The sequence below is a fragment of the Artemia sp. Qi Xiang Cuo genome, chromosome 3 (assembly GCF_049724085.1).
Source record: "Artemia sp. Qi Xiang Cuo chromosome 3, ASM4972408v1, whole genome shotgun sequence".
Lineage (NCBI taxonomy): Eukaryota > Metazoa > Arthropoda > Branchiopoda > Anostraca > Artemiidae > Artemia > Artemia sp. Qi Xiang Cuo.
The window spans coordinates 26,658,680-26,671,279 of record NC_142796.1 but is presented as its reverse complement, the minus strand read 5'-3'; the positions used below and the strand labels follow the sequence as shown (position 1 = coordinate 26,671,279).

Sequence of the window (12,600 nt, the reverse complement as noted above, 5' to 3'; positions counted from 1 at the left end):
AATTTGCCAGAATTTCTATGCAAAATTCTTTTTATATGTTGTTAAGGGTTCGGAGTAAATTTTCTTTAGAATTCGAATTGTCTAGAGGTTATTTCAATGGGGAGGGGGTTTATCCGTGGAGGTGGAGCCAGATTTTGTGGCATTATTCTAAAAATGATCAGAAATTGAATAAAATAAATAAGTTTTTTCAACTGAAAAAAAAGGAGCAACATCAAAACTTAAAACGAACAGAAATGATTATGTATATGAAGGGGGTTGTCCCATCCTCAACACCTCGCTCTTGATGCTAACGTTTGTATTTCGTCTGAATATTTTAAGAACTATTTCTGAAACACAAGGATCGTTTGAGTAGAACAATGAGAAACTTTTTTAAAAGTACTAAAAACTTTAGTGTAAAGAGCGAGGTGTTGAGGAGGCGACCCCTTCATATACGTAATCATTTCTGTTCGTTTTAAGTTTTAATGTTGCTTCTTACTTTCAGTTTAAAAAACTTGTTTTTTTTTATGCAATACAATGTTTAAATTTATGCTTAATTTAACTGTTAAATAAATGTAAAATTTTAGAATGAAAATTGGTCTTTATCTCGGCTTCCGAAATGTTTGCTTCCAATAGAATAAAAAAGAATGATTATTGCATGTTTGGAAAAATCGGTGAATTAAATCACAAAAGTCAGTATAATAGCATCAAGTTTTTAAAGAGTGATGTGTCTCATTTGTGTAATTGCTAATTAAAAAATGAAAAAAAGACTTCTGATGGAAATAAAGAACAAGGTTGAAAAGCAAGCAAAAATATTGCCTTGTTGCATATGCGATTTATAAATGTAAACCTAGCGAAATAAACCAACTCATAGTTTTATGTATCTGTTGAATTTTGAAAAAAGTACTGTTTATTGAAAACACAAACCCCATGCAAAAAAAAGCAATAGGGGGCTTTTATGGGTAAAAGTACGTATTGCTGTGCTTTGGACTGTAAAATGGGAAAGTATTTTAAAAAGTCAAGTGATCTTATGGAAAATCACATCATCAGATTCAGCATATCAGAGAAAGCTAATGGAGATGATCTAAGCTCCTATATACAAAAATGTAGAATTTTACATTTTTGGCCCGAATAAAGATCCAGGATGCATCTTTATTTGTTTGCTTTTATTTCCCCAGGGGTAATATTATTGAACCATTTATCCTCGAAGACTGGGAGAGGGCTCATTTGATCAGAAGTCAGAGGTTTTAGTGTCATTATTAAATGACCAAAAAGGTTCACGCCTCTTTTTCCCAAAGTCATTTGATCAAAATTTTGAGATAGACATCTGATCCAGTGTAGTTGAAAGGTCCGACACCTATGTCTTTGGGGATAATATGACCCCTCATACCAAGGCCGTATCCAGGGGGGGTTACCCGATTTGAACCCCCCCCCCCCTAAATTTTTGACCGAGTCGGAAATTAGTCTAAAAAATACCTGTAAAGACAAAACCTCACCAGAAAAAAATTATGCTCCCACACTAAATCCTATTGCATTTTGTCGGTAAACAGTGCTTATCAGCTTACGCAATTAGGTAACCGTAGGTAACCCCATGTTCACCTGACCTTGCATAGTAAATTAGGGATAATATGCGCTATTATCCTATTGCATTTTGTGGCATACAAAAATCCTATTGCAATTTTGTGGGTAAAAGGTTGTGATCAGCTTACACAATTAGGTAACCCCATGTTCGCCTTATTATGCAAGGTTAGACCTTGCATAGTAAATTAGGATTAATGGGGGCTCGAGGTAAATGTTATAAGAGTGCAAGATTGTCAGTTCAGTTCAATTTCGGACTTGGAAGAGGAAGAGGAAGTGTGACATTACGTTGTTTTTTTTTGCGCCCAAGCGGACCATTGATGTTTCTGACAGTGGCGTTAGCAGGACGTCTGCGGAACATTCATCTACACATGTGGATCTGAAGGGCACTAGAGCCATCGTTGAAGCTTCTGAATCACGGACCCTGGAACCAACCTAGACGCACCTGCACCAATCCAGTCTCTGTCGTTGTTTGCAAATGACATCGGTCGTTTTGTCAACAAATCATCCAGTCTCGATGCAAATTCTAAACTTCGTTTGCTGAAGAGCCTTTGGACTCCAGATATCTCCTAGATTTTTCAAGTATCCGAAAAACGGAAGCTGAAGTTTCAGTTAACTTGGCTCGCTCGTTTCAGTTGGTTATCCTACTCTCCGTCTGAGGACGATACTTTTTTCAGATTTTGCGTTCTGTTCTCGTCAGAGACAGCTGGCAAAGGCTGCCACCAGTGCTTGGGGAATCTAGTTACCAAACCATTCAGGAACTGGAAAGATGTGATAGAGTGCTTCACAGCTCACCAACAAGCAGTTTCCTAGAAACTGCATCGTATCGGCTGAAAACTTCATTTCTGTTTCGGAGAAAAGGCAGGACAATATCGCGCACCAACTAGACGCGGCGAGGAAAGCGCAGGTTCAAGAAAATCGCCAGAATTTGCGACCAATTGTTGAGACGGGGATATTTTATGGGCGGCAACAGCTTGCCCTTCGGGGTACTAACGATTCCGGTCCCATTTTGGTCTCGGATCCAGAACCTTCCCACAATGATGGCAACTTTCGAGCACTACTGCAGCTGAGGGCGAGACACGGTGACGATGTTCTGAAGAACCATTTTCTTTCTGCGGTCGGAAATGCCACACATCTTTCTCCCATCATCCAGAATGGTATTATCGCCGCATCCGGGGAGCTTCTTCAGCAGTCTATTGTGGAAAGAGTAAACGCAAGTCCATGCTTTTCGGTCCTTGTCGATGAAACGGCGGACGTTTCGAATAGGAGCACCTGTCTGTTTGCGTCCGCTACACATTCAAAGGGAACCTGCATGAGGACTTCCTTGGTTTTACCCCAGTTTCTGATTTGACTGGGCAAGGTCTGGCTTCATCAATCCTGCGATTTCTCGAAAACCTTGGTCTTAATCTGAACAAGATGGTTGGTCAGGGATATGACGGTGCAGCAGCGATAAGTGGGCAACTAAATGCCACATATCTTTCTCCCATCATCCAGAAGGGTATTATCGCCGCATCCGGGGAGCTTCTTCAGCAGTCTATTGTGGAAAGAGTAAACGCAAGTCCATGCTTTTCGGTCCTTGCCGATGAAACGGCGGACGTTTCGAATAGGAGCAGCTGTCTGTTTGCGTCCACTACAATTTCAAAGGGAACCTGCATGAAGACTTCCTTGGTTTTACCCCAGTTTCTGATATCACTGGGCAAGGTCTGGCTTCGTCAATCCGGCGATTTTTCGAAAGCCTTGGTCTTAATCTGAAAAAGATGGTTGGTCAGGGATATGACGGTGCAGCAGCGATGAGTGGGCAACTTAAGGGTGTCCAGGCTGTTATACGTGAAAAGTATCCGAAGGCGCTTTACGTCCATTGTAGTGCGCACAGTCTCAACTTGATCATCTCTTCTGTATGCTCTATTCTGGCGTTTAAGCATTTCTTCAGTGTCTTGTCACAAGTCTGCAGTTTTTACCATACTTCCCCACTCAGGACACAGAATTTAAAAGAGAAGATCAACGAAATACTACCGGATTCGAGGAAACATACTTTAACCGGACTCTGCAAAACAAGATGGGTGGAGCGCCACGATTCAGTCGTGCGTTTTCTTGAACAGTACCGACCAATCTTGCGATTCCTGGAAGCTCTTGAAGAGAACGGAAATGCAGAAACTTCTGCAAAAGCGGCGCAGTTGCTGGACACGATGAACCAGTCGCAATTTGTTGTTTGTCCCCATGTGGTCAAAGAGTTTTTCTGGCCTAGAAAAGAGCCTAAAGAGCTTTTCTGGAAGAAGAACGATTGAGTGGCTTAGCCCTCCTTGCAGTCCATAGGACGTTGACATCTGCCCGGACAAGATCATCGACAATTTTGCAGGGAAGAAAAATCGTCGCCTGGATTTCGTTTTATAGATATTCGCCCTTACTTTTAGCTAAAAAAAATAAAATAAAAAATATATACACTACTATTTGGCTTCTTTTTGTGTTGTGTTTTTGCGGTCTAAAAAAAAAAATATTAGCATGTAGCATTTAACTGTGTGTAAATACTTGTTTTGTTTTTGCGTTACTAAAAAAAAAAAACCCTTGAAGATACGAAAGTGTACCTAAAGGACGCGTCCCCATTGGCAAGGGGCGGACGAACGGTCTTGAGCTAACGTAATGTTGCCCGAGGATGTTAGACAAAGTCCACGGGAAAAAAAAAATCAGGTAACCCCCCCCCCCCCTCGAACAAAAATCATGGATACGGCCCTGCCTCATAGTCCCTGGAGAGAGGGCTGTGAGTACTAAGTTACGCAATTTGCCCATTTCTCTCATATAGTATTTGTTATTGGGAAATATACGGAGTTTATTGGGGATGGAGGGGGTATTTACCATGGGGAGGGTTTTCCATAAGGAGTAAAGTGTCTGGAGAAATTTTCTAGGAGAAATTCTATACGGGGGGAGGGGATTTCCAGGCATTCTTTTGAAAAACGATTTGAAATTCAATAAGAAAAAACTAGTATTTTCAACTAAAAGCACGGAGCAACATCGAAACGTAAACCGAACAAAAATTATTATGCATGTAAAAGGGGATGCCCCTCCTTAATACCCACTCTTACGCTAAAGTTTGACTTTTTGTCACAGCTCTTTAAGAATGACTCCTGAATTTCTTAGGCTAACTCTGGACAGATGGGAATCTAATATTTTTTTTGGCACATCTGTTTCAACCAACCTCGTAGTACAAGTAGATCAAAGATACGTGACTTCTTCTAGAGCAGTGGTTCTCAACCAATTTTGATCATGTCCTACCTAGGCATTTTTAAAGTCCTTATGCCCCCTCGTGATTTGTTTATTATTATTATTTTATTTTCAAAAGTTTACTTGTATTCACCCGAATGAAGCTTAAATGGCCACAGTGGTGCCAATTAAAGGGTGAACAGGGGGCATGCTCCCTAGGTTTGGAAAAAAGACCTTGTAACTTCTATTTGACAGCTGTTTTGTATTTTATCGATGTGCTGTATTGAACTAGCGAGACTGAATGACCGGTCGCTTATATTGCTCACCGCCGGGTTTTTTTTAGAGCCCTTAAACATCGGTGTTACTGATCTTACTGTTACTTTTTACAGTTACTTTTCAATAACCTTCTTTTAAGATGTTGCTTCTCTGTCCCCTTCCTGGATAACCCTAGATATGCTGATAGTAGAAAGCCTTGTTTGGAAAGCAATTCCTCTCTGCTGTCTTATGCTGTCATTATCTTTGACTAGGGGGTTCTGTCAAAAACCAGACATCAGCTCGTCAGTTTATCTTTTTTGTTGTTTGAATCCGTAATCAAACATTGTGTAAAGACAGCAAACTTTGGACTTTTTTGCGGTGAAAATCCGGAAGAAAAATGAAGAGACTTCAATGCAAGCAACTGGTACTATTGTCAGTGCTCAGGGTTAGGGAAACTGCTGGGAAAAGGGCTTGCATCGAGACAGAATTTTGTAAATGGAAAGACATTTCTGGTCTATTGAAGCAACATGATGGTAGTAAAATATGAGTCATTCTTAAAGAGCTGTGACAAAAAGTGAAACTATATGTGAGATCCTCCCTTTTAGTAGGAAATGGTCGAATTTCGTTTTCGCCAGATACTTCAAAACGCTCACAGAAATAACTGTCAGGAACTGTCTGAAAAAGAAAAGTACATATTGCTGGGCTTTGGACTGTAAAATGGGAAAGTATTCCAAAAAGTCAGGTGATCTCATTGAAAATCACATCATCAGATTCAGCATATCAGAGAAAACTAATGTAGATGATCTAAGCTCCTATATACAAAAATGTAGAATTTTACATTTTTGGCCCGAATAAAGATCCAGGATGCATCTTTATTTGTTTGCTTTTATTTCCCCAGGGGTAATATTATTGAACCATTTATCCTAGAAGACCGGGAGAGGGCTCATTTGATCAGAAGTCAGAGGTTTTAGTGTCATTACTAAATGACCGTAAAGTTTCACGCCCTTTTTCCCGAAGTCATTTGATCAAAATTTTGAGATAGACATCTGATCCATTCAAGGAGGAGTCTTTGACAATCTTATGATCTCAGGGTACTAGATGTTGCAACGTTCTTACGTATCTACAGTGGTTTAGAAAATTCGATCACCCCACAAATGATTACCAAAACTATGCACAAATGTAACATTTGGAATATTATAACACTTTTTTCAAAGCTTTGAAGAAAAGCAAAAAAGTCTAAATACCCCTAACTACGCTTGAAAGCTATTTTAAAAAGAAACTCTTTGGAGATTTCCATGGAAATGAACATAGCAGGAGCTTTGAGCCTGGGTGGGGATCAAAGAGGAGTCTTTGAGTATTTTGACCACAGTTGACTTATTGTTGCGACTTTCTTAAATTTGGCAATTCTTGTGAGCATTCGGAAATCAAAGCTTAAACTCAATAACTGATACTAAGTGTCCTAATATTTTCCTTGGACTAAAAGTGACGAACTAGGATGAAAATTTCAACATCTTCCTGGAGCTACTTCAGTCTACATATTATTTAATTTAATTACACTAAAAACGGATGAGCTTTTCATTTTTTACCTAAGAAAATAGCTGGCACTTCATTTTTCTTCATAGCGAATAAACTATTAATTGTTTTTTTTTTTTTGTCATTGTAATTGAAGTGTTCTCATGTGAAGTGTTCATCATGCATTTTTCAATTTGATCAATTTACTCCTTTTAGATGCAGTTTATAATTTGACTGATATTAGGTATTTATCAGTTTATAATTTGGAATAAATCCCCAAAAGAATAAAATGAATAATATCTAAAAGAGCAGCCAAGAGCAATAAAAAAGCAGCAGTTCAGCCTTAGCCTATATGACATATATTCTATAAAGAAACCAAAAAAAACTTTAAAGTACATTTTTTTTTAATTGTTATTAAAAACCAGTTTACTAATACAAGAAGGCTTCTTAGGAATCCAAAAGAGCAAAAAAAAAAAAACAAACAATCAATATCAAAGTAGCCCATTTCAACTGTTTTAAAGGTGACAAAACAGATATAGGCAAAGCGCATTATGAAAAAATTAAGCTTTTAAGTTCAAAATTATATTCAAAGTTTTTACCCAGATAACTGACGAATTTTGTGATACGGTATTTGAAGTTTTATATGCAGTAATGCTCGATGAAAAAAACTACTAATTTTGATAATTATTTATGTTAAGAATACATAGTAAATAGATATTTCAACTACTCGTATTATGCAAGGGTTCTGAAACGCCACAGCCATTTCGTTTGTACCAGATTTCTACTTCTCTTGATGAATAACTAAGAAGATCAGTTTCCAACCAGCGTGTTGTGAATTTTTGAACTCATGAATAGGCTCGAATCTGTTGTACATTTAAGCTGTGGTTTGAGAAAAACTGATGAAAAAATTATTGTTTGCGGTCAACACTGAGCGCGCGGGTGGCACGCTGCAAACATCTTGCCAGTGGCGTGGTGCGCGGTTTTTGGCCCCGCCGGTATTCCCTCATTGGCGTGGCGCCGGGGTGTACTCACGCCCAACAGTCCACCAAACACATCCAATCAAAATTTTCAGATAGCCATTTTGTTCCACGTTGCAGAAAATTCTGGACATTAGGTCTTTGAGGACGACAACCCCCCAGCTCTCAGAGCATGGGTTTGTAATTTATGCCTTCGCGGGATATTATGTTTTTATTGAAAGCATTGTCGTAGAAACTTCAAAAGGGCTCATTTGATTGGAAATTGAACGGGCTAGTGCCTTTTTTAATAGTTTAAAGTTATTGGACAGCGAGTAACGCCCCTCTCACACCCATTATTTTCCCAGACACATCCAATCAAAATTTTGAGATAGCCATTTTGTTTAACGTAGTTGAAAGTTCTGGAAATTAGGTCTTAGAGGATGAAAACCAACTTCACAGCCCTTAGGGTAAAGGTTGTAATTTATGCCCTGGGGGCATATAAGGTGTTTTTAGAAAGTGTTGTCGCAGAAACTCAAAAAGGGCTTATTCAATTGGAAATCGAAAGGCCTAGTGCCCTTTTTAATAGTCGATAGAGATTGGAAGCCTTAACATTTTTATATTAAAGATCGATATGGGTATAATGTATTATTTTTTTGTTGTTGTTTAGACCACGGCACTTTGTATCGAAGGAGTTGTCGTAGAAACTTCGAAAAGGGCTCATTCGATTGAAAATAAGAAGAACTGATGCCCTTTTTAACAGTCAAAAGTGATTGGAGGAAAACTAACCCCCTCCCACGCCCACCCTCCCATTTGCCTTTATTTTTAAAAACTAAATGTTACCATAAGATTAAATCAAAATGCACTGAGTTAATGCTAATTCCCAATGAGGCATCTCAGCAGTATCCCAAGAACGACTGAGGGTATTATATTCAAACTTTCGGGGCTACTTCTGCTCTTAAAATTTAACCAAATCAAAATAGCGTGAGTGTATCCAAGCTATCAAAGAAAGTAAACAGATTTTTTTGCGAAAGGTATCAAGTTTTCCATTTCAGGTCGACTAGAGGAGGTATGATACTAAATTAAACACTACTATTTGTGTCCAAATTTTCAAAAGGGTGTATGTTGTGAAAAATTGCTGAAAATTTTTCTCCAGCATACAAATAGCAGGTCAAACTATAATTTTTTTTAAAAAACGAAAAGATTTTAAGCATTATTTTCTTTTTCCCTGAAAAGACTAAGTTAGTGTAAAACCAACCGAAATTAATTAACAAAAAACTTTTTCAACATATCAAGTTTTTCAAAGAAAAGTAGATAACTCCATTAAACAAAAATGAGCAAAAATAAAATCAAATAATCTACCAAGCGTGAAACTACCACAAATCAGCATTGATAAATAAATGAAACCCAAAACGAACAGAAATTGCAATAAGTAACCGAGTCAAACTCAAGACGAGCAGAAATTAACATATGTTGGGCTCAAAGCCCCTATGCCTTCCCAAGGCGAGAACATAATTTGCACTTTACTGAAAAAAATACAAATGAAAGTACATTGTCAGTTTAATATACATATACTGATATTTAGTAATCAAAATGTTAATATTATTTGATTTATTAAAGTTACATAAGTAAAAACAATTATATATTTTCCAGTAAAGTGCAAATTGTGTTCTGGCCTTGGGAAGGTATAGGGGTTTAGTATTATTCTGTAAATTACTACAAAAAATAATTTAAACCAACATAAAAGCCAACTTTTGCTTTAAACTTCCCCCTTCCTCCCGATGCTATTTGATCTAATTTTCAGATCCCTGTTTGTCATAGAATGATCAAAAGATCCAATATATTTGCCACCACGGAGACCTGACCATGTAGCGCCAAGGATAAGGGCAAGAGTAAGGGTGAATATGCAAACAGTCCGTTCTTCAAAGATACACTTATATGTATCAAACAGTTCGTGGTAACGAACTGTAAGTAAGGAGCGACCCGGCTCAATGGTAACCGAAACTCTAAAAAACGAGATTTTGATACCAATAGATACATCAAAAGAATCAGATTTCAAATCTGATTTCAAATATATAAGTTTCATTAAGTTTAATTTTACTCATCAAAAGTTACGCGCCTGAGAAAATTTGTCTGATTTTCGACAAAAGAAGGAAAGAACACCTAAAAATTATAAAAACTCAATGACAATCACACCATCAAATTCAGCATATCAGATAACCCTACTGTACAAGTTACTAGCTCTTATCTACAAAAATATAGAACTTTGCATTTTTTGCCAGACGAAAAATCACGAGTGGCTGTTATTTGGTGTTTTGTTTGTTTTTTTTTTTTTTTTTTCCCAAGGGTTATCGTATTGACCCAATGATCTTAGCATATCTTGGGAGGAATCATTTGAACAGAAATTAAAAGTTCTAGTGCCCTTTTTAAGGAACCAAAAAAAATGTAGGGCAACTATGCCCCCTCCCACGCTTATTTTTTTCTCAAAGTCACCCGATCAAAATTTTGAGATAGCCATTTTGTTCAGCATGGTCGAAAATATGATAAAAATGTCTTTTAGGATGACTTGATCCCCCAAAGTCCCCAGGGGGAGGGCTGAAAGTTATGAACTTTACTCAATGTTAACATATAGTATAGGTTATTGGGAAGTATACAGACTTTTTCAGAGGAGATTTTTTCTGGGAGGTGGGGGAAGGAGAGGGTCGGGGGCTATATGGAAGGATCTTTCCATGAAGGAAGTTTTCATGGGGGAAGGGACATTGCTATGAAGGGGGCGCCGGATTTCCCAGCATTATAAAAGAAAAAGATCAGGAATTAAATAAAAAAAAAAAAAGTTTTTAAACTTATAAACTGATTGTGATTAAGAGGTAATTTTTAAAGAAATGGAAAAAAAATTCGAACAATAGTTTAAATAGAAGGGTATTGACTAGGGGGCGAACCCCCCTGTAAAAATTTATGAATATAGAAGTTCGTTACGTAAGTTAATTCTAAGTTACGTATATTTATTACTAATAAAAACGTTCGTAAATAAAATTAAACAAGTTTCGAGAAAGCCATTTAACCAAATATAATATGAACATTTCATTTTAATTGTTTATGTACGGTGAGCCAAGATCAAAACGAGTATTAATTCAAAAACGTTGAAAAACTAAATTAAAAAAACTAGTTCTTTTTACTGAAAGTAAAGAGCCACATTAAAAGTTAAAAGAAATAGACACTGTTGCGTGAATGAAAGGGGCTGTCCCCTCCTCAACGCCTCGCTCTTTACGCTAAAGTTTGGCTTTCTCACAACTCTATTTTTTTAAACAATAAAAAAACTTTAGCGTAAAGAGCGAGGCGTTGAGAGGGGACAGCCCCCTTCATATACGGAATAATTTCTGTTCGTTTTAAGTTTTAACGTCGTTCCTTACTTTCAGTTAAAAAAACTTGTTTTTTTTATTTAATTTGTTGATAAGATCGACATTTGGCCTGGTTATGTAGTCTCAGGTCGTTCTGAAATAGCTTCAGTATGGGCTTGATCCACATGTTGCAGTAATTTTGTTTCACTGGTAGTCAGCCAGTTTTGGGAAAGTTGGACTGATTGGAGAGTATCAAAGCAGGCTGGTCAGAATTTTTGGACGCCTTTGACAAGGATGTGCATTAAGTCCTATTTATTATATTTAAAACCCTGACCTCAGGAATAACAAAAAGCATTAGCCGCTGGTGCTACGTTGCAGCTGTGCTTCCTTACAAGAAATTATTGACATCCTGATTACTGGAAATTAAAGTATTGCTATACAAGTCAATGCACTAAAGACAGAGATTCCAAAGTTTAGACCTTCGGCCGGCAAAGGGAGTAGCAGGGAATGTACGTATGGGAGTGTTTAATGAAAAGAAAAGTTTTCTGAGAAAATTCATTAAGTATCTGGGAATCATATACAGACAAGATAGAAGGATCTTTCTGTTAACGTAATGAGACTGGTTCATTCGACAGAAAGTCTAAACCCAGTCTGTATACCGTAAACATCTGCAATTTCTGCTTGGTCATACGCTCTGAGAAACTCATTCGTTTTGAGATCACACTAAATGTTCGATCCTGTTGATAAATATAAAAAAATAACCGTATTGACAAACATTATTTAGGATGAGCTATATCGGTCCTTTATGTAATTTTTTTTAAAGATCTAGAAACCCCTCAAAAATGACGTCAGTTTTGCTGTGATGTAATTTTTGACTGGTTTCAGGCTCTTTTTAAAAAATCCTGCAATATGTTTTATTTTTAACATTTTGCTGTTTAAACTATGGAAATAATTACCATTCCTGAATCAGCTGCAAATGGCAATTTTCTCTAACTTGCCAGTCTTTTTTAAATATGTTTTTAAAATTTGGTAACTAAGGACTGTTTTGCCTTTTGAGGTCCCATTGAGGGATACACATAGAATTTGCCCTAGTAACAATTATTGAACTATGAAAGGGCATAAGAACAGACATTAACTAATGTATTCCCTTTCATCCTAGCTAAATTATGTTGTAAACTGCAAATTTATATTCATTTCTGGATAGGCCCATTTCTTTTTACTGTGCTAATTTGGTATAAAGGTGATAAGTAGAAAACACGAGGCCTGATAACTGCATTAAATGCAATAGCAAGAACACATCTTTTTACGCTATATTTACAACTATTTTACATCATCCCCTCCTAAAATAAAACAATGTATTACTCTTGTGCCGGTGTAGTGGAAGAAGCCGAGCCTTTAAGTTCCTAAGTATTCTGGTTCAATTCCGCCCGGCGCAAGGAAGCAAATGTTTAGAAATTTCAAGTAATTTTTTTCTTATTATGGACTGATTTTGTAACAGTAAGGATTACTCATTTTACACTTTCCCTATTCGTACATAAGCTCTAGTGTAGGTAATCTTTATTTTGCAGTGAAATCTTGGTACTCGAATTCTCTGATTCGCTGACCAGGACGTAGTGAAATTTATATATTTTGAATCATCATTATAAAGGGTCGATTCTTTTTATTCAAAAACTGAAATAAAAAAAAAATGTTATTTTTACGTAACGTCACTCATTACGTCATATATGGTTATTAGTACACAATCGGTGTTAGATCTTACGTCACGTCACTTATTGCTTAATATATGGTTATGA

General features: G+C 37.1%; 1 protein-coding gene across 1 annotated transcript in view; it reads left to right on the top strand.

Moving 5' to 3' along the window:
- The window catches only part of woc (zinc finger protein without children), a 116,185-nt gene that overhangs the window by 24,978 nt on the left and 78,607 nt on the right, over positions 1–12,600 (top strand). The gene's annotated exons all lie outside the window — the stretch shown is intronic.